The following is a 24,262-nucleotide window of genomic DNA, read 5'->3' as shown; positions in this document are numbered from 1 at the left end:
CATACATGGTCGTACCTTTTGACTGAATTAACTTAGAAGGTTAAGGGACCACAGACCATAATATGTAACATAAATCTTAATTTGATACGTCTAGCCGTTCCTGAGAAGAAGGGGTATCAACAGTTGGACGCACAGATAGGCAAACAAAGCGATCCTACAAGGCTTCCGTTTTTACGGATTGGTTCAATTCAGCAGCAGTTTAGGACTAATTTGTGGTCTAGAATTGCATGTGACTGTTCCCGCAGCAAAATTAGAAAAAGCTGCTGTACGAACTCTTTTTTCCTGTCTGGAAGTCTAAAACAAACGTGAAAAACACGTCTTTGTCACAGCTGCATGCAGGATTCGAAATTTTGTCGACAGTCGTAGTGGATCTTTACACATCAGTTAGTAATTACGAACCATCGCGAAGACATCAGCAGCATTTTCGAATGCGCAAATGCTATTTCTATATAACGGAATCATACAGAGTGCAGTTCGAAATCATTACGTCAGTAATAGATTTCTTATATGGGTTAAGGTTACAGAATACGGTATATTTAAAAAATTCTGGGAGGAAAGGGGTTGGAGGGGGAGGGGGGCAAATTGCCTTCCAGCAGCAATAGTGATTGTATGTAACACGATGACGGAATTTTGAAACTTTCTAGAATTTATGATATGATCTTGCGTCATAGCCATTATCTCGAGTAACAAACTGCACTCGCTGTAATTTTTTCATGAAAATAAAATGAGACCTGAATCAACATCGGGTAATTTTTCAGTTTGTTAAATAAAGAGAAGGATATGAACATCTGCAGGGCGATCCTAGAACGGTTGAATCAGCCGTTTCCTCGAAAAGACGTTCTGGGTCATTCTATTGGATGAAATATCCCTGAATAGTACAGTCGACTTTATCTTTAGAAGAAAAAAAATTGTGCACCGCGTATCTGGTTAGAGTTATCAGACACTCGTGGTAATCGACAGGGGATCTAACTCGCGTCCTACGACGTCGAGAGAGGCGCTCCGGAAATAAAGGGAAACAGACGGGCGGGAGGGCAGCTGTCTGTCTGATTTTACAGTAAACCGCTGCCGCTGCTTCCTCGGCTACCACAACGCACGCACGCTTTGCTTCAACTGGGTGGAGCGTGCATTTCCATTTGCTTAACTGGTCCCAAAAAACTGCACCGCGGGTAACGGATCCTCTCGTACTTATATACACTACGGGTTTCAAATGAGGCGCTGCTCCTCTCTCACACACACCCGGCGAAACAAATCTGCGCAAGAAACACTTCCTTCACTATTTTCTTACTACATCGTGTTTGATAGCACGTTCTCAACCGCAACGACTCCAGTGGCCGTAAATCAGCTACGGTATTCACGTAAGGAAAGCAGATTACATTTAAGAAGGTGCTTTGTGTTGGGAATAATGGAGGACGGCGTAGGTAATCTTCAATCAGAAAGATTCCCAACAATCAGAAATAAAATGATATTTATTAAATATGAAATACTCAAATGATGCTGCTTCTTGTGATATGTCCATCACTATCAGACGTTTGAAATTTTTAAAAGTCTTCTAAAATATTAAAGTCCTGTCTGTGCTTCTGAGCCACGCCTGCGTAGAGTCCAACCTACGAAACCTAAGTCTCGGAGACGACGGACAAACACTACAACTTGTAGACTCGACGGTAACTGCGGACTGTACACGATTCGGCCCACTGAAGAGAACTGTCCGTCGCAGCTCAATTCTCCGGTATTTAACGAGGCATCGAACAATAGCTATCCACACACGTGATGTCCATGAGATGGCGACAGCGACCCCTGGCGGGTCTCGGTACAGTTCTCACTGTCAACCCATACAGCTGCTGCGCTACACAAGTGTTTCGAGCGTGGCTTATCGATTGTGGTGCGGTACTCTCTGGAGTCGTGAGTATCGACACCACACTTTGTGTCTGAGCAAAGCTGTGCAGTACTACTTAAGAACCTATGATAGATCAGATGCAGAGTAAATGACATTATACGGTGGTTAGATGGGCTGCGGCGTTCGGTTGCCGAATCAACAGCGTTTTGCTTATCGGGTCACCGAACTCAACGCACAGAGCATAAAACACCACTTACAAGCCGACTCCAACAAAAAGTGAACCCTTCGGTAATAGGAACAAGGCGTATGAGAAGTACTTCGACAGAGGTAGGGGATGGATCCTTCATATCAAAAGAAGAAAAATTTCGGTGTTAACATAAATGGGAAACTCCTTAATTTTTCAGTTATTAATCAAAGCTGCATTCGGCGCATTTCAAGGTCAGATACAACAACTTAAGTTTGTAGCCAACAGTTAACATTAATTTTGCTAGACAATCATCTAACAGAATTTGTGGGTAGATGAAAGCTGTCGTGGTTCAATTCAGCAGCAGTTTGGGACTAATTTGTGGTCTGGAATTGCATGTGACTGTTCCCGCAGCAAGTCTAACAGATGCTGTCACAAACACTTTATTCAGTACAGTCCTGCAGCTACGTACCCCCGTAAATACGAGGAATTACGTTCTTTTTGTGCATGACGGGGCTCCAGCGTTGTTCGGAGCACAGTGGGAGCTCGGGCAGACAGACACAGAGAGAGGGGGGACGGGGGAGGGAGTGGGAGGGAGGGAGTGGGAGGGAGGGAGAGGGAGGGAGAGGGATGGATGGAGGGATGGATGGAGGGAGGGAGAGAGGGAGGGAGAGAGAGATTGAACAAAGTTTAGTATAATTAAATGTATGTAAAAAGAGAGGAGCTCAAAGTAGTCATGCAAAAATTGTCAGTGTGTTGCCACATATTTTCCTGCGAAAGTGAACAATAACCAGTGTCCTTTTTGAAGAAAGTTCAGGAGTACTCTCACTGGAAAGAATGCAACGACAGTTACTGAAGTTACAGCATAGTTGATAATTTATTTAACTCTAAATGGTTCAAATGGCTCTGAGCACTATGGGACTCAACTGCTGTGGTCATCAGTCCCCTAGAACTTAGAACTACTTAAACCTAACTAACCTAAGGACATCACACACATCCAAGCCCGAGGCAGGATTCGAACCTGCGACCGTAGCAGTCGCACGGTTCCGGACTGCGCGCCTAGAACCATAAGACCACCGCGGCCGGCTTAACTCTAAACCTGCATTGTAATTAGCATTACCTAGCATAGTAAAGGTTTCCAAATTGAAATCAATTGATGGATGATGATGTCTTCACGCCTTAATTCATTCTTTCTTTCAGTAGGAAGATGTCTGCCTTTCATAAGCAATGAGCGTTAATAACTCATAGGTTGAAACAGCTCCAGGGTACGACCAACCAATTTAATGACCAGCAGATTGTTGACGGTAGAAATATGGAATGAGGCCCTTGTAGCCGTGATAATGAGTCATTTGCGAAACATTCGATAGTAGATATGGGGACACATTTCACTGCATAGAGAAGATGAAGGAAGGAAGACCGAAACGACGTCCTAAGTTTTTTTATACTTGTTTCATCATATGTTATTCCAAAATTTTCAGTCCAACGAGTCCGACATTTCCGCAGATTCAGGGACAGCAATATACCCTGTGTGCAGAAGGCGATTCTGGATCCGATGTTTTAGACAGTTATAAAATCTGCTGGATTCATGACGTCTGCTATTTACCCCCCTTTCCAGTGTAATTCCTCTGATGTTCAGCTCTTCTACTGCTTTGAGAGCTTCACAGTAAAGAGAAGGGCAGAACGCAATGTGTTGTCTCGTGACTGTAGTTCAAGACTAGTTCTAATCATCCTTGATAGGCATCACACATTAGAGCTATGTCGAGAATGAAATTAACTTCAGTGATGCACTTCAACAAAATCTTCGTACATACCTCTGCCAGTGGACCTCCTGCTCTGATCATCTCCTCCAAGTGCCTTGTTTATTTCTTTCTATGACAAGTTTCAATCTCTTTGCAAATTTTGCAACCAAGTTTTTTGTTTGAAATGATTAATCAGTCATTTTTCTCACGAAGTACAACATTCTAGACGATCATTTGATTTGCTATCATACACACACATTTTCAGGCGGGGGGTTCAGTGTTCAGGTTTACATTTCCACTATTATCATCCATTGACAACGTCGAAAATCCAGACTTTTCATTCGCACGAAAATTATTGACAAGTTTTAGCTTTTTAGATGCAGGAAAATAAATAAAATTGTTCGGTTTGGTTTTTTTTTTTTTCCAGCTCTTCTTACCTTAATCTCTAGGCTAACTTGCAACGAAAGGGAGGACACACCGTGCAATCACTCATACAAACAACATTTTTTAAGGGAACAGTAAGTGAACAAGTATGCCGTGTCCCGTGTGTCGGCTCAGTCACAGAACAAAAAAAGGAGGTAAACTCCCTGACTGGCGGCCAGCGATTCAGTTTTCGAGAACAGTTGCCTGCTGCTTCCAAACTGTTAAAAGCATCAATTTTCCCACCACAGACTGCACTGACATCATTCACACTGCGATTACCAACATGAAAAATTGAAATAAAACTGATTTAGCCCCGTGAAATAAATCGTTGGCAAACTATTAAGTTCTCCAACATCGTAAAGAAATTACTTTGCCAACAGAACAGTTTCGGGGTATGTGTCCTAAAGCGTTCCCCGGTAGAAAGAGTACTAATTATAATAATAAAAATGAGTAGTCCACTTCATAGGGGGCGGTCGCAATTATAACTAAATTATCAACGGTCACAAATGTGTACATAGGAACGCCTAGTTCCATAGCTCGCACTTTTTGTAAACCTCATCGCTAAGGGATCGTAAGCAATTTGTAACGGAGAAACGCATCAATAGCATGTTATGGAAGATTGTGATACTTGTTTTTGTAACTTCGTCTGGAGTTTCCGAACAGTGCTATAGTCAATGATCCAAGACAGCATGCGTCTGTAAAAGTAAACTGCATATATTCCGAACGTTTATTATGACATTCTGACTGGTGAACATTGTGAACTGGTTCTTTCGCTAACAACTGAAATACCAAGTACGTTTCTACTACGAGTAACGGACTCAGTAACGCCAGAAATGATAACTGAAATTAAGTCTCCTGCTCCGATGGATTTGAAACGATGCTTTTCTGAAGGTCGGGGTTCCACGTTTGAACTTCAAGAATCGTCGAACAGCTGGAAGGAAGTTGCTGCCTGCATACCATGGGCGGTCGATGTACGTTGTCTCCCGAGACACCTCGGCCCACCAAAGAGGAATGGTACTGCTTGCCAATCATCTCAACTAACCTTATATCATGCGTGTTCACCTTGGGGAGGATTAGATGAATTTCCTGAGAAAAATATTCGGTTTGTGGAAACAGAAAACTCAGAACAAACTGCTTTCAAGTTACGGCTACAAGCGAGAGAAGGTCGAATAGCTGGTCATTAAGTGTAGTCTTGGAAGCGCTGTTGAGTTACTCCGCGTGAGAGCCGGTCTGCATTTATCAGCTGCTCCTGAGACTAAAAAGCATTCGTAATGAAGCCAAAGTGAAATGTGATTTTGAATGGCGTTACATAAGCTGACGAAAATACTACGGAGCTATTCAAGATGAGGGAACACAGGAAACTCGGACATGAAACTAGTTACTTCAACTTCTGCTTCAGGCGCGCTACGACACACCGGGACACACCTGACTTTCAAAGATTATTTAATAAGAAAGCGATATCGTGTACGTCCGACATCAAATGAAAAGGAATTTACAAGCTGATTTATGAAAACTGTTTCCCTTTCCGTTTAATTTTGCTGTAGGATCTCTGGTTTTAAAGCTTGATGTAACTTGTTACGTCCAAGTATCAGTTAAAGAGAACGAAACTTTTTATTTTTTTAACGCATAATTCCACTATATCTTGTAAACGCTAATTACGATTTATTCAATTCCATGTCGCAGAAAACTACGGACGAAATGGCCATGTCATAAATTTTGAGAAGATCCTCTAGTGAGCAAGGTTCGTCCAGGGGGCTCGCCGCGTTTAGTAAATTAGTAATTACTGACAAAACTAACTTTTTAAAACACAAAATGAAGTGGTAATTCTACACGTTGCTGTTCTGACCTCCACGTCAGACTCTGACAGACTTCGAATTCACCTCTGGCGCGGCCTCAGAGACAGATTTCGGTTCCGGTACAATCGTCTCCAACGTATTCCTCGTTTGCATGGTCTCTTTCTCATTTTTATGTGATCGATCCGCCTCCAAAGTTTGTAAACGTATCTCTCATACTTTTCTAATGGGAAAAAACAAAAGAAAACGGAGATACAGGACCATTTGTCTCGTACAAATAACAATCCTGCTCCGTCATTATGAACTAATTTGTTTATTTCATTTCATTATAACCTGTTACCTACACTTTAAACACAGGCTGTATTGATTCTTACACAAATTATGCAATATAAATTTATACTTAATTTTAAGCTACACAATACTACCTCCCATCACCATAACTACTACTACTACTACTACTACTACTAATAGTAATAATAATAATAATAATAATAATAATAATAAATCACATCACAAGCGGATGTACAATACTAGCAAATACAGAATACCCCAGAAGACATGACAATGTCGTAAAAATAATACATCAACAGCTTGCCTTACAACATAAACTTTTAAAACAACACGTTCCTACATACAAGTATACACCACAAAATGTACTGGAGAATGATGAATACAAATTATACTGGAACAGAACCATTATAACAGATAAAACAACGCCACACAACAAACCTGACATCATACTCACCAATAAAAAGAAGAAATTAACACAACTAATCGAAATATCCATACCCAATACAACAAATATACAAAAGAAAACAGCAGAAAAAATTGAAAAATACATCCAACTGGCTGAGGAAGTCAAAGACATGTGGCATCAGGATAAAGTTGACATCATACCAATTATACTATCAACTACAGGAGTCATACCACACAATATCCACCAGTACGTCAATGCAATACAGCTACATCCAAACATATATATACAACTACAGAAATCCGTAATTATTGATACATGTTCAATTACCCGAAAGTTCCTAAATGCAATATAACACATACCGTACAGTTAAAAGGAAGTGACGCTTGATCAAGGTCCGCGTCACTCCATTTTTAACCGGACTTAACGTCTGAGAAAGTGAAGGAGATAATAATAATAATAATAATAATAATAATAATAATAATAATAATAATAATAATAACAACTTTAAAAAGTACTATTTCTACTACGAATAAAAGCTACACCTGTTACTACTATAATACCTTCAGTTCTTGTCTCGCATTCCACAATGTACTCACTCCATCGCTCCCCGGTCCACAGGCAAACCCTCTCTGTTCCTCGGGAGCTGAGCCTGTACCTGACCCTTCCACCGCTTCTTGGCTCACTGGTTGCAGGAGACGACTGCCCTACTCCGAGGGAGTACCCTTGTTGCTGGTAAGGAGTGCAGCCACACTCCGATTCACGAAACCCTGGATCTGGTTCCTTGGGTGGCAAGACACAGCGCACGGATGCGTCTCTCTCTGCTATTATTACGATGGCTGCGTATACGATGTTGGCAGTTCTTCTGCCGCAACTGTTGACCGCAGTTGCCGCACATGAAGCCCTATGGACAACGCCAGTGCCACTGAGGAAAATTGCATCCTGCAGGTAGTGAGAGGACCTTGGAAGTGCATTTCACAGTAGACCCACGTTTTCCCACTAGATGTGCACTCTGTCAAGATTGCGTGAACCGAAATTTTTCGGTGGCTTGACGCTCCTCCTGGATCGTTAAGGATGAAACCATCAAGAGAGTTGGGAAAAGGTGAAGCGGATACCTCCGGTTAGCAGTCTTATGCCTTCGCTGAGTTGCTTCTCGATCTTCTGTCGCACCCTCTCGTAGTGCAGCAGACGGAGGTGGATTGACGAAGTAACGGGTTATCTCAGCCTTTCTTGACACAGCGTCGGCAATGATGTCGAGGATCTGACAGTCTGCCTCGCAACGAAATATCTCCTGAACACCGAGTCTTTCGTGCCGATCCAGTTACCGCCGATCAGTTTCAGCAAAATCAACATATAGCGAACGTTCCCAGAGAGTATATTCTGGCGTGTAGTAGGATGATGCTAGTACTGGCGCATTATGTGTAAAATTGATATCAAATTAATTATGCAAATTACTTAATCGATGATTTAATTCCCTCTCCCCTGATACCGTCACGGCTTTCCCCAGCCGGCACGTGAGCCCCTGAGGAAAATCCCAAACCCTCCCCACTTCCACTCGGGAAAAAATGGCGGGAAATTCAAAATTTCGTGTTAAATTAGAATTTTGGAGGTAAAGTCAAACGCTAATTACATTATATTGCAGATGACGTAATAATTATATATTCTTTATTTATAGAAATACAGTTTGCAAGGACCGATGATCTCAGCAGTTTGGTAAAAAAAAAATAATTCATATAGCTGGTACGGTAGGATGTATTTTCTCTATTTATTTTATCATCTTTGGAATACTGAAGCAGTCTATGACACCACAGTCCAAGATGGTCGACCCAGAATACTGGTGCAATTTAACTCCCCTCCTCCTATTGGAGGGAAATTCAAAAAAATGGCGGAAAAATCCAAATTTTTCCTCTGGCTGAGAAGCATGTGAGTTGGGACGGGTGTATTTGCCGCTCATCGAGCACTAGACAATAGCTCCACCACCAGTTTCGTCAATAACTGCTGGATGTAGAGAGGCTATTAGTCTAGCACTAGATAGTTGCTCCAGCTACTACAGCCAATAGCCTTGTATGGGAAAGATGGGTGGTAATAATAATAGGACAGCAAGCTGTCATTGAAGTGCAGGCGGTCTACAAATGAGTAGCTGCTGGGAGGAACATAGGGAAGAGCAATCCACTGTCCCTTGTGACTATGAATCCTGCTCTTATACACAGGACTCCTGTAGCAACATCACAGAAGTGTGTCAGGCCTCTTGAGGGATCCAGATGCTTGATCCACAATCTCTGTTTTACATTTGGCAGAAAATCATAGGTGCGCCACGCTGTTTGGGTATCACCTCGCCGTTCCTACCATAGGTGGAGTAAGAACAAATTCAACGTATCGTTAAACCTCCTGTCAAAACACCCTAGTACCGTACGACTATAGTTCCCCATCTAGTGCCACCCCCGTCCCCAAATTAGGATGCCAGGGACGGTATGCACGCATAGGTGCGGAGCAAAATGGATACTTGCACGATGGTGGTAGAAGTGAACGCCACACTCGAAAGGCAGACAGACGGAGCGCGCCTCCACATTAATTGGTTCCGTTCGTTAATTCAGCGCATTCGGAAGCGGGACATGGCGCTTGTTGCACGGAGCAGGAGGGCAGAGAGACTCGCAGTCTTGTGGAAACCTGTTGGCGTCTCATTTACGTCCCCCCACCCCACCCGTATTAACAAACGAGCGACGCCGACGGCTGCGGCGTTATTGATGGGGCTGCCTGGCCGTAGTCCGCACTCGTTAGGGCGCAAGTGGAATGTTCGTTCCCTCCTTGCGCGCTCGCTCTCGCTAGCATTTTGTAGCAGTCCGGAGAACGCTATGCGCTCAACACTTGTGTGAAACTTATCTGAACATACTCTTCTCGTTTGAGAGCGAAAGCACTCCTAACACGTCCTTTTTATGTGTGGCCTGTAATTGTTTTACTATAGAAAGTCTTTTACCTGTGCCATATTATGTTCACACATTTTTAGCTAATATTTTATCAAGTATATCACTCTTTGGATTTTCTCCCAGATCCTAAAAGCAACTTGATTCAATATTTCGGCGACCCAACTGTCCGCCATATTTAGGAGAAGAACGCTGTTGCTGCTGCTGAGTCCCACTGAAAACTGATACCAGGCTCGAAGGCTTCTTCTGAATAGGTTGCTCCTATTGGTCGTTTGAGTGCAGTACATTGCGCGAAGGTTTTGCTTGCCGTATCTGAACTATGATGGTAAGTAGTTAGACTTCTAACGATATTGATGTTCTTCACGGGTGGCTCAATAGATATTAATAGTAATGATAAACTCACCCGGGGTTGCTGCTTATCAAGTAGGTACACGGGCCGCTTAAAGCGGTAAGCTGCTTTATTACTCCGTCCTAACCTTCGTACAGGGGCGTTTGGTGATGATTCTATCTTCTGATAGAGACTCGCTGCGTGTTCCTGAACTCGCGTGAGTACTGCAGGTTCCTTTGCTGCCTCGTGAAGGCAGCAGGCTGGAAAATTACGTGGTACTTGGAAAATGCGCTGAAGTTCTTTATTCTGGAGGCGCTACAATTTCGCTATGTGTGTGTTGGCGACTGTCCGCCACAAAAGGCAGGCATATTCTATGGACGCTCGGTATATTCAAATGCCACACTGCACCGTGGACCGTTCAGTCAGTAGAGGATAAAGAACACCAAGCGCAGCTGACGACTTCTTCCGGGTGTCATCGACATGACTCTTTCGGGTCAACTATCGCTCAAGGGTGACTTCCAGGCGCCCAAGGAATGGGGGTGTCACATAACGTGATGATGTTGACAACTGCACGCCGTCGTCTCATTAGTAGCAGTGCCTGGCTCTTAGCAGCATTGAATTGAATCCTGGAGTTAGAAGTCCATTCCTCGATGTCACGGCAGGCAGCCTGGAGACGGCGATGAACCGCCACCAGACTTTGGTGGCAACACATCAGGGCAGTGCATACATTTTTCAACTCGAGGTGAGGTAGGTAATTCTGCAGTATAAACCCTGTACAGGATAGTGTCCAATACCGAGCTGTGTCGGACTCCAGCAAGGACACAGGGGCTCCTAGAGGTGGCATCTCCGACTCGCACAACGGAGGTCCTACTCTGTAGATAACTAACTAGTACGTGCATCAAGTGGTTCGACAAGTCATACGTGGAAACCCTGTAAATCAGTCTTCGGTGCCACGCGCTGTCAAAAACTCTTGAGACATCGAGGAGAATCATGCCGCAGATCTCCCTATTGTTGTAAGCCTGGATGACGTGTTCGACCAACCGTAAGAGCTGGAGAGGGGCCGAATGGCCTTCATGAAACCCAAATTGTTCATCTGGCAATACTGCTTCAGTAATGAGGTGTCCGGTTAGTCGGGGCAGCAGAACTCTCTCAAATGCCTTACTGACAGTTGAGTGAAGGCTGACAGGCCGATAGCTGGTTGGTTCCGCACAATTCTTTCCCGGTTTGGGCATCGCAATGACAACTGCTTTCTTCTGAATTTCAGGATACTTTTTCTGGGTCTGTGTAACACTAAACAAGCGGGTGACTTGCACGATGGCTGTCGGTGGTAATTCTCGAAGCATTGGAGCAGTGATGAGGTCGAGTCTGGGCGCCTTTCAGCGGAGAAGACACTGAAGTGTCCGACGGGCTTTTACTGGTGCCAAGGATACAGCCGCACGCGTTGCCCACCACAGAAGCTGCCTATCCCGCAACGTTCTTCGGTGCGGCTAGTCCGAGTTTTTGAAAACAGTCTTCTCGAATGCGATATATCATTGCCAACGGTGTCCCACTAAGAGCATCGCCACCTGCCCACTCTTGCAGGGCAACAACTGCGATGGGCTGCGCATGCGCCGCGCACGGTATGGAGGCCTATGTAGGACGGCGATCTGCAGTGTTGGCATCAGTTTTCAGCGGTGCTCAGAGCAACAGCGTTCTACTGAAGATGATGGACAGTTGGATCGCCGAAATATTGAATCAAGTTGATTTTAGGAACCAGCAGCAAATCCGAGGAGACTTTCAAAACTTACTACTTCGGGAAAGCCTACGAAATCACATATCACAACATGACTCTCCCTTCCACAGATTCCCTTCATGTTGCAACGAAATTGTTTCATCATTTTATTAATATTCATATTACTGTGTTCCTACCAGTGCCTGTATCGGAATATTCAAATTTATTACAAAATTGGCTGCCATCGCTTACCTGATTATAAACTAGTTATTGTCAATTGACTGACAGCAACAAATTATGTAATAATTTGGAATTGCTTCGTAGGCTTAATCAGGTATGTGTTTAATTTCTGGTTATTTCATCACGGACATTGTGAGGAGTGAGATACAATGATTCACCAGTAACAGGAAAATAAATTAAGATCTTTCATTTTACTTTCATTTTATTTCCTCAAAATTGAGTTAAATGAATGTACGAGACATGATATATTCAGGACAACGTAGGCATGCCCTGCTCAATAATCGCCACCAAAGTTTTGACAAACATTAAAAGTCAGAGTCATAAAACAATTCTATTAAAACCATTTCGTCAAAGTAGCAGCCACGTAAGTCCACACCTTTTTTTTATTCTAACAAGCCAGTTCCGTAAATAGTTTCGCACTTTTGTTCGTCATGTTTTACTTGCTAATCATAGCAGACGTTAACAGCTTCTTCACAGCTGGTGAAACTACTTCCACGCACGGAATTTTCACAGTAAGAAACAAACAATCAAATTACGACGAACTAGTCCTGATGGGACACAATCTGTAGTAATTTCGACTTCCGCAGACAGTTCGATTTATTGTCACACGTTTTGGACCTGTTATCTTCAAGCTGTGAACAGGCAGTACATATTCAATACCTATGACAACATCCAACGTTTTATGTTCTAGTCTTATATATATATAGTTATAAAGTATGTCAATAACAGCTACCGATAATAGTAATATAGAAATGAAACAACGTTACAGTACAACCAAACAAAATCATAAAATAAAAATCAAAGTCGTATGTGAATAATATCTAGAAACCTGACTGCGGTTTTTGGTAACAAACATTGTGCAATCAATCTTCAGTCGAGATCAATTTGTTGCTACCTGACGACGAGCGGACGAGTATGCAACCTGCAAATTAGGGGTTCGGTTTTGCGCTATTGCTTTAAGTTCTTGTAGAAGCATCGATTATTCGTAGCCAGCCTACGTAGCCATGCGGTTCTAGGCGCTGCAGTCTGGAACCGCGAGACCGCTACGGTCGCAGGTTCGAATCCTGCCTCGGGCATGGATGTGTGTGATGTCCTTAGGTTAGTTAGGTTTAACTAGTTCTAAGTTCTAGGGGACTAATGACCTCAGAAGTTGAGTCCCATAGTGCTCAGAGCCATTTGAACCATCTGATTATTCGTAGTGCGTACCTAGCTGACAATTCGTGAATATTTTATAAAAATACGCAAATAAATAGATAGATTATTAAATAAATGAGATGGGAAAGGAAATCGATAAGATGGTGTGAAGCCTTGTCACCGGATTAAAGTTCACGATCAGTTTCCTCAGATCAAACACAAGTTACTTCGAATGGTGGCGCTATACAAGCTAATATTTAAACACAGTATGCAGAACAAATCTAGTAAATGACTTAGCAGAGCTTTCTCAGGCAATGATGAACGTAAGCAAAGGCGATTATGCAGTACCTCCAAACCCCTCAAACGAAATAAAATTTCCAAACCTCAGTTAGTTAATTCAAGACTATACAATAACCAATTCACCACAGCAAAGTTACGTCACTGAAGACTATACTAGCACTCACTGCCCAAATATTTTCAATGTCGCAAACTGTTACACTGAAAAATTTTTAAGTCCCGAATAGGTGCACATCGGAATAATTCCATCTTCAAATTCACTCACTCTCAGCTCAATGGCCGTTCAAACCTTACCAACGACCTTACCCAACTTGAAAGGTACATCAGAAGGACTCGAATCATGTTCTGCTCGCCTCTTTAACGCTTCTGTCAAATGACCTACGATTAGCGCCAAGTAAGCATCTTGGAACTAGGCAACCATACTAATGACTACATATTTTACAATCTGTACATATTTCATACATGTCCACATAACATACATTTTTAGGCAATTTGCAGACGGATGTTAGTTTCATAGGTGTTAAACGTTGCAAAATTTTCAATTTTGATTTGTGTATTACACATCGCAAAACGGAATGACAACAGCTAGTCAAACTCATACCTTTATCGATCTTTCCACTGCCACACTACGCAACTCAAATAGCCATGTTACGAACACTAACTTATTCAAATGTTATTATAAACAAACAAACAAACAAATTTGAAAAATAGGGTACATGATTCATGCTGATGCTACTCTATCGCGTATCTATGGAGAACTCTATTTTTCCACTAAATTAATAAATATTAAATAAATTATTTGTAACCGTTAGTGTGCCTCTTCAGTATTAAGAGACATATAGTCATTTTATCGCTGAATTCAACACGTATCCAATGTTGTGTCCTACGCATATGTAGCGTATCTGTAGCTTTTGTTACTGTAGTTACAAACAATTTTAGACATAATGTTAACAATTTTGTTAATATATGCATTATAAACACAGTAATAATTTTAGTGAATTCCTCTCTTTATTCCACGCTGTCGTCAGCTTTTCTGAGGCATGTCCGGTAGTAATTTACGTGATTTTAGTGACTATTCGAAGCAGTTTTACAGTGATGAACAAATTTTCGCAGAATTCCTCACGAAGGAAAATAATCTCTCTTCCAACAATAAGCCGGCCGCGGTGGTCTCGCGGTTCTAGGCGCGCAGTCCGGAACCGTGCGACTGCTACGGTCGCAGATTCGAATCCTGTCTCGGGCATGGGTGTGTGTGATGTCCTTAGGTTAGTTAGGTTTAAGTAGTTCTAAGTTCTAGGGGACTAATGACCACAGCAGTTGAGTCCCATAGTGCTCAGAGCCATTTCATTCCAACAATAACAACCACCGGTGAGCGGTAAAAGACACCACTCATCTGAAAGGCACTTGCTGGCTATATTTCCGCAGTGTCAAATAATGGAACATGAAACCAACCTTACAAAACTTTTGCAATGATATTCGTCTTTCAAAAAGAAGCAAGGTAGAAGCCATATAGTTGACAAGCCATTATACGAAAGGGGCGCAATATGATTTCAGGCTTAAATACCGGTCAGTGAATCATCATAACTATTATCATCATCATCAGCAGCAGCAGTATCAGTAGTAGTATCATACCCACTGCTGGACAAAAAAACACTCTAGATTGATCCAAGCATTGCAGACTTCAGCCATACGCAACTGCGCTGTCATTTACGTTTTCCACCTAAGTCTATTTAACTGGTGTAATTAGATCGTCGTCTGGATATAACTTATCTTTTGAAATCCGCAAAAAGTGTAACCAGCCAAACCAAAAGGTGTAACCTAGCCAAAAAGAGTTCTGTCTGTTTGAGTTTCTGATTTTAGATATAGAAGCGTCACTTTGAGGAAATCCAGAACATTTGGTGGTTACTGACTGTTAATTAGTGTATCTACAGGTAGCTACACTGAAGAGCCAAAGAAACTGCTACACCTGCCTAATATCGTGTACGAACCCCGCGAGCACCAAAAGTGTCGCAACACGACGTGGCAAGGACTCGACTACTGTTTGAAGTAGTGCTGGAGGAAACTGACACCATGAATCCTGCAGGGCTGTCCATAAATCCGTTAGAGTACGAGCGGGTGGAGATCTCTTCTGAATAGCACGTTGCAAGGCATCCCAGATATTCTCAATAATGTTCAAGTCTAGGGAATTTGTTGGCCAACGGAAGTGTTTAACCTCAGAAGAGTGTTCATGGAACCACTCCGTAGCAATTATGGACGTGTCGGGTGTCGCATTATCCTTCTAGAATTATCCAAGCTCTTCGGAATGCTCGATGCTTACATACGTGTCACCTGTCAGATTCGTATCTAGACGTATCAGGGGTCCCATATCACTCCAACTGCACACGCCCCACACCATTACAGAGCCTCCACCAGCTGGAACAGTCACCTGCTGACATGCAGGGTCCAGGGATTCACGAGGTTGTCTCCATACCCGTACACATCCATCCGCTCGATACAATTTGAAACGTGACTCGTCCGACCAGGCAACAGGTATCCAGTCATCAACAGTCCAATATCGGTGTTGACGAGCCCAGGCGAGGTGTAAAGCTGTGTGTCGTGCAGTCATCACGGGTACACGAGTGGGTCTTCGGCTCCGAAAGACCACATCGATGACTTTTCGTTGAAAGGCTCGCACGCTGGCAGTTGTTGACGTCCCAGCACTCAAATGCACAGCAATTTACGGAAGGGTTGCATTTCTGTCACGTTGAACGAATCTCTTCAGTAGTCGTTGGTCCCGTTTTTTTCAGATCTTTTTCCAGCCACAGCTATGTCGGAAATTTGAAGTTTTACCGGATTCCTGATATTCACGGTACACTCGTAAAATGATCGTACGGGAAAATCCCCACTTTATCGGTACCTCGGAGATGTTGTGTCCCATCGCTTGTGCGCTGATTATAACACCACGTTCAAACTCACCTAAATCTTGATAACGTGCCATTGTAGCAGCAGTAACCGATCTGCACCAGACACTTCTTGTCTTATATAGGCGTTGCCGATCACAGTGCCGTGGTCTACCTGTTTACGTATCTCTGAATATGCATGCCTACACCAGTTTCTAGGGCGCTTCAGTATATAAATCGACCTGTTACCACTGTAACAATACTCTAGAAGTAGCGCCTTGTATGAGGTTTCCCCCTCCCCCAGAATATTCCCTAATATTTCGCCTTCCCTAAAACTGGTTTTGTGTGTTCGCTCCACTTAGTGCTTCTCCGTATACACCTAAATATTTATACGATTGAAGGTACTCAAAATTTGTATCGTTAATCTAGTAATCGCATACTACTGACTTCTTTCTCTTTGTTATAGGGGTTCTTTTTCATTTATCCACAATTAGAGAGATCCTGTTTCCATTACACCAAGTGAAAAGTTCCAAGTCTTTCTGCAGTCCCTAACGATTGTTCAAGAGAGATACTTCCTTGAATACAACAGCATCGTCAAGGAACAATCTAATAGTGCTTCTGATCCCGTCTCACCAATCGATCAATACTAACAGCATCAGAGATGCTATTAGGCCTACTCTTCCTTATGGCACTTTCGTTTCTATGGAGCATACGCCGTTCAGTGTAACGTACTGGGTAAATTCCGGGGGCCCATCAAATACCTGCGAAGGCACCCCGGTATGCTTGTATACTGGTTTCTAGTCGGCGATGTGGTACAGAGATCAGCGCGTTTCGTTAATCTAAGAGGAAGGAAACTACACGTTTACCTGCAGCGCTTTGTCTCTCTTGGCGGTCAGGAACCAGGACAGACACGAAGTACTGCGCGCATTTCCGTCCAAAACGTCCAATACTCTTGTAACAGTGATCGATGTATGACTACTACCAGATAAAAAAGAAGAGAGAGAGAGAGAGAGAGAGAGAGAGAGAGAGAGAGAGAGAGGGAGGGGAGAGAGGGAGAGAGAGAGAGAGAGAGAGAGAGAGAGAGAGAGAGACGGTGGGTGGGAGGGAGGGAGGGAGGGAGAGAGAGAGAGAGAGAGAGAGAGAGAGGGAAGGAGGTAGGTAGGTTCCTGTACAGTGGCCTTCCGAGAATGTTTTTTTTGAAATGTAGACATCTTGAAACATTATTTCAACGCTGTTGTTGGTCAGATATAACGGTGCAGCGTATCGATGCGTACCATCACAAACCCAGCACTGACGACTACTACTACTACTACTACTACTACTACTACAGCTCAGCTTTGGTCACTACGTCCCGTCCAGCCGCCGGCGACAGGCCACCGACTCTGACGCTCCTCGCCAGGCCGCCAATCACAGGCCGCAGCCAGTGCTGCTCATGTTTAACCAAACGCGGTCCACCGGCCAACACGGCCATTACTTGGTGATGCGCATGGATTACCAAACCTCCCTACTGGCGCTGGTCCTGCGCCCGCTGCCAGACTCGCTGTTGGCTACCAGTTCACTGCAATTAACTAGATGAGACGAGACTAGCTCGCCTCACCCTTCACACCGTCACTGCCTCTCAACATTTCCATATATTGTATTTTTTAAAATACAAGCAAAAATGTAGAGCGCGCTGTTCGAATAATGGCCCATCGGAGAATAAGTGGAGTTTTCAGGCAAATACCAGCCGAGATGGCAGAGGGTCCCTATTGGGAACATTCTGAACGGTGTTTCCAGTTCAGCATTGGCATCAAAACCAAGGAAAATCTCTCGAAAACCTTTGCCAGAACCGGCGGATGGAAATTATAACTCTGGGACCACAGGTCCCAAACGACAAACGAGAGACTTGATGTGGCCCCCGTCATACGTGATATGTCATCAGCTAGTGCTTCAGCAGGTTGTAAGTGAAGCAACCCTTGTTTTATCAGTTGGGTGATGTACTCTAGCCTGGCTCACCCTCTGATGTTCCTTCCTGCTAGTAATCCTTCCAGAATGTGTATATACACTTCAACAAGGACATTTGTTTACAAGTATACACAGAATAAAGGTGATAACATGTTCGAATTGTGCAGCGTATCCAACTAAGTCACCATCTCACGTCGGCCAAGTCCGAACACTGCATCTTGGAGTACCGTTTGTATCCCGCGAAATTTCGCTTTTGATGTGAGACACAAAATTGTCCAGTCATAATTTTGGAAAAACAGCCCAAAACGAGATCAGCATTATTTCACGATCGGCAATTCTATGTTAATCGCTTCAAAATAATTATCTGTACCCGCTTCTTCTATTAAGCCACCTGAATTGCGAATTACTTGTTGGTTGGTTAGTTAGTTGTTCATCATAGGTCATATTCACTATAAATTTATGATGTGGAAAGTGTCAACTGAACAAAAATAGTTTTTATTTAGTTGTCTTGATTGCAAAGCTTTTTGAATACAATTACAGGTTTCGGCTATGCACCAGAATCTACAATAGAAGTAAAAATAATACATTACTAGCTGCAACACTAAGAGATTAAAAACAAATCACAGAAATTATAACGAAACACAATATAACTCATTCTGCTGCACTGCAACAACTCACAACAGGCAAAAATATACAAGTCGAAACTGCCATGTGCTCTTCAGCCAGTTATATAGAGGATACAAAGCTATCTTAAAGGTTGTTGATGAACGCGTCATATGCAAAGTAATTAAAAGGAAGTTCATTTAGAAGTACAGTTCTTTAAAATATTCTCAGCTGTATATAAGCAACACATTTTTCAAATTTTTAACGGTATGAAAAAATCTATTTGGCTTCTGACTGTTTAAAGCTGGTTAGAATTTAACAATATGCCAAAAAATAAAAATTGATCACTTAAATCATTCCAAACGTAACACTCTGTGACAGTTCTACAATTAGTCTTGTAAACAAAGAAAACTGTATAGAATTATGATAACATGTATTCTGGTCAGTTGGTCATATTCCAGTTTATATTTTGATTAGAACAATAGGTAACAAAAAAGGAAATAATGGGGCGTAAAGTGACAAAATGAAGTAACTTACACGATTATTTCAATAAAATAAATGAGAGTCTCTCTGTCTCTGTCTCTCTCTCTCTCTCTCTCTCTCTCTCTCTCTGCTACAGTTGTGTTATACAAGGTAGCAGCGGACGTTCCTGAAGGGAGCGGCGCACTGCCCGTGTGCCGAGCGTCCACAAAGCTCTGTAGATGACTGCGGTACTGTTAATCTGTGGAAGCCTACGGCAGTGCATGATAACACTTCTCGCTAGAAACTTAAAAGTCAAAAAATAAATTCTTCAAAGATTTCTAAATAAAAGTTTTGGTTGGAGACACTTCGCTCATTTTATGCCAAATGTTATTAAACAAACATAAAGAAGGTGCTTAAAAAATTAAATTACTAATCTGGTGAGTAAGACAGGTTTCGAGAATACTGATCCCGATTTTCAGGCGCTGAAATGTATTTCGATACATGCCGAACTTATCTCAATACTAGAAATTTTTAAAAGAAGTGTAACAAATGTTCCATTTCATTGAGAAATAAATTTGTAATAATCATTTTAACAATCGGTTGGTGAAATATACACGTAAAAGATGAGAAAAAGGTATTTTCGGAGGTCAGTCCTCAAACTGATCTGCAGTAGAAACAGTAAGACATTCTGTTATCAGCGACTCCCCCACCACCTTATGATGCAAACTTTGTACTTTTATAAGCTGGATGACTGACTTTAGCTTAGGTCACCCTTGCCTATTCTTTCCTTCGCCTCTTAATTCCAAAATTATCTTCAGCAGCTCTTCATGTCCCTATAATTCTCTTTGTAGATAGAATGTCCCATTGGTTTAGTTTGCCCTCCGCCCACCTTGAAAGCACTTCTTCGTCAGTGTGTTCATTCATAACATTCTTGACATTCTGCTGCCGCCACTACTGCCACATTTCGCTTCTACGCAGCATTATGCTTCACACTAAAGTCTTGACAACACGTTAGATTTTTTTCTTGGTTAACAGATTCATTTCTTGATGAAAGTTACTTTTGTCTGTTGTATTCTACTATTAACCTTTCTTTTACTTCTGTCGTCTGTTGTTACTTGACTTCTAAAATCGTTTCACTCTTTTACTCTGTCCAGTAGCCTATTACTGAAGGCTATTAGGTCAATACTACTTACAACGACTGCGTCAGTTTTGATCATATTTAACTTTAGACTGTATATTGCACAGGGAAATATTACGCCCATGTCAGCGAGCATTTCCTGCAATTAATTTCGTTTTCTGCAAATACTGTTATATTGTCTGCATAAATTATTTTTGACTGAGGATCTTAACTCGTGCATCCGTTAAGTTTTCCCTTACTTTTTCTGATACTTATTACATGCACAGGAGACTACTCCATCCCTGCCACCCTCTTTTCCCCAGTTGTTCATGTTATTCACATCCCAGCGGTATTAACATCTAACACGATTACGAAGTACTAAAGACACGCTGTTAACAGGCCGCCTCCCAAACGAAGCACAACAATGCAACATTCTGCCAATACTCGACTTGCTAGGAGAAAGGACCACCAGTGCTGGTCACATAAATGCTCGCTGCCTTCTCCGTTCGTCTGCATCCACACAGATACTCCGCAAACCACCGTACGGTGCGTGGCGGAGGGTACCCTGCACCACTACTAGTTATTTCCTTTCTTTTCCTTTCCACTCGCAAATAGAGCGCGCGAAAAACGACTGTCTATATGCTTCCGTATGAGCCCTAATTTCTCTTACCTTCGTGGTCCTTACGGATATACACATAGTAAGTGAACAATTAAGGGACGAAGACCCAGAACAAGTTCTGTAACAAATGCCAATTATTTGTTTCAGGTCAGCGTGATGGATAATCGGCCAACACACACACACACACACACACACACACACACACACACACACACACACAGGCCACCCACACGAATCAAATATCTTCTTGAAACAGTTTCTGCTTCTTACTGCTAAGCATATAAGAAGAAGCTGCAGAAATTGCCCCTGAAATAAATTATTAACGTCTACGGTGAAAACTGTCTTAGACACAGCTGTGCCTTACTAGGCAGCCCTTTCCTTTCCCCGACCTACAGATTGAGTCGCCCGGCCAGTTTTAGGGTATCTACAATTTAATGTGAACTCCCAACCACGGTGCATCTTTGCATTTTTCCGCATTAATAGAACGCTGCTAACAAGTGACAGAAAATAATCTCAGTACTGAGAGTTCAACGCTGAAGCGTTAGATTTGTAAGCTGACACCCATTTACCCACCCAGCAACGTCCCTCAATGTTTGGTATCCAGTCTGCCAAGAAGTTTAATATTTCTGTAAAATTTTTCAATTATAATCAAGAAACCTCCCTATAGTCTGTCGCAAGATGGTGCCAGAAGAAAACAACAGAATGAACAATATTTTAGAACTGCAAACGTAACTTTTCAGCAAATGTTGCTTTCTAACAGCAACACACTATCGGTGCTTAATATGTCAGTAAAAACTTACGTAATTCTTACACGTACCAATACTACGAACAAGCAACATGGAAAAAGGTTCATCGTCGCAAAAAGATGGTAACCGCCTCACCATTAGAGTACGTACCTGGTTGCATTGGATATGGGTGTGCAGTTATTTGAAAACATAACAATTCTGCCCGTGCTACATGGTTACATGATATTTAGTTTTTACTGTTGTCCTCATCGTGTTATGCATTGAGACCAAGGACCATTTATACAAAGACTTTATCTAGTTGGTTAAGATAAGACTCCTTTTCGTAAAAGTTATACTTGGCGCTTCCACTTTTACGCACAATTCGGGTATTACAAAAGAACTCATCCTGTTTGTCCAGAAGTCATCATCTACGTCAATAAAGACAGAAACGTGAGATAAATTTTAACTAGAAGTGTACCTTTGCGTCACTCGAAAGTTGCTGCTTCGTGTGGTCAGCTGGTGTCCTGCTCGCGCAGTTAGCTAGCTCGTTCATCTGCTTTATGCACATTCGCGAGAACATGCCGAAAATTTCGTTTATCAACTGGAGGATCACCACCGCCCTAACACTTGCGTGTACGAGCATTCTTAACAGTGAGCTGACTCAACCGTGAGGACCGTAAGGATATCGTGTTACCCCAGCGCTTCCGTCTGTGCGTCTACCTTCCCAGCAACCTCGGCTCCCCTGCTATGTCGCATCCTAACAGCACTACATCTAGTAATTCCAGACTCGATCGCTGAAGTATGGGATGAGTTCGACTGTTGTGTGGGTGTTTGTTGTGCTTCCGGTTGAGAACACGTTGAATATTTGTCAAACTTAAATGAAAACATCGATCGTAAATCTAATTTTAATAAAGTTCCAAGCGTATGCCTAACATGCTCGCTACCTGGACTCCACCTGGATCAAGTAGGACGCAAGTGTTATTGTGTATGACGACAGGTGTATGTCTTTACCGTGTATGGAGGCGCATGTTATGGCTTCACCAAGTCTTTTTGTTTTGGATTCGTGAGCGATTTTCGGTGTGCAGGCTATTCTCAGACTGTCACAGCAAGCATAAAGCTTCAGTAGGAGCAGCTTAACGAACACGCGTGTACAGATGCGGGAACGCATACTGCAGCGAACTCTTGATAGGAGTGTAACAAGCACTGGGCGGATATCTGGGCGAGGTACTGACTGGCCTGGTCTTGTCTTGTCTTGCCAAGTACAGGCCGCGTCAACTCCTTATCCGCTGCTCCGGGAAGTGGGGCAGCGAGCGCGGGAATCCGGGAAGGGACCCTCTAGAGATCTCCAGCCGCTCGCCACAAGGCTACGCGGGTTGGCTGACGGCGCAGCATCCCAGAAGCGACTTGCTTGACCATTACTGTTGTCTGAATGTGTTTTTATGCTGTCATATGCCTTCTCCTACATTGGAGTAATATTTTAGTTCCTATCTACCTATTGCATCCGGTATCGTGTGTAGCCTAGTCTCTGTCTGCCCCTAATATTTATCCCCTTACGGCTCCTTCCAACGGTAACAACTATCATATTTCAGGATCCCATAGCTGATGCTCCACTAACCTATTCTTGTTTGTGGTGACATGCTTTTTCAAATGTGTGTGAATTCCTAAGGGACAAAATTGCTGAGGTCATCGGTCCCTAGACTTATACACTACTTAAACTAACTTATGCTCACAACAACACACACACCCATGCCGGAGGGAGGACTCGAACGTCCGGCGAAAGGGGCCGCGCAGTCCGTGACATGGCGCCTCAAACCGCGCGGCCACTCCGCTGACATGCTTCCACATACTTCTGTCTCTACCTTTTCTGCTTAGTACGCCTTCATTTCGAACTTCATTTACCCACTGTAATTTTCAGTATCCTTAGATAACATACGGATTTTCGATGACATACCTTGCATTTCCAGACAATGCTGTGTTACAGTCATACCATTTCAGGAATTTCTTCCGGCGTGCAGCTCTTTTATTGAAGAAAACTTTTTTCGTCAGTGTCTATGTAATTCTGATATCCCCCTCATTACTTTGGTCATTTTATCTAATCTAGCTGCATTCACAGGACAATTCACTCACTCCTTCTTCCATTAAGTGGTTTCCTATTTTGACGTTAAGCAAGTCGCTACACTCCTTCCTATCTTTGTTTGTTAATTCACAACATGCTCCGTTACCCACTATTTGTAATACTGTGTGTGTGTGTGTGTGTGTGTGTGTGTGTTTTATGATGAAATGAATGATAGAAGAGAGAGGGTAAAACCGGTCCCGGCACGTAGCCTACCTATAGCGAATAGCACCTAGGGGGCCGACAAGCTGGAAGTCCCCATCCGACGGACGGATCACTATCAGAGTGTCATATGCCCTCACTTCCAGTCCTCCTATTACGCAACTTCGTCGCTGCTCTTCTTATTATCCATAAGCCGTGCTACGTGGTATGTATATAGCTCTCCGTTCCTATCAATGTTTCTTCCAGGTCTTCCTCATATCCGGCCAGAACAGCTGTCTGTCGCCTTAGCGTTGATATCTTAAGCGTTGAGATCTGTTTTCTTTCAACTTTTATTCCTTTTCCA

The sequence above is a fragment of the Schistocerca piceifrons genome, chromosome 6 (genome assembly GCF_021461385.2).
Source record: "Schistocerca piceifrons isolate TAMUIC-IGC-003096 chromosome 6, iqSchPice1.1, whole genome shotgun sequence".
Classification (NCBI taxonomy): Eukaryota; Metazoa; Arthropoda; class Insecta; order Orthoptera; family Acrididae; genus Schistocerca; species Schistocerca piceifrons.
This window is presented reverse-complemented; position numbering follows the sequence as displayed.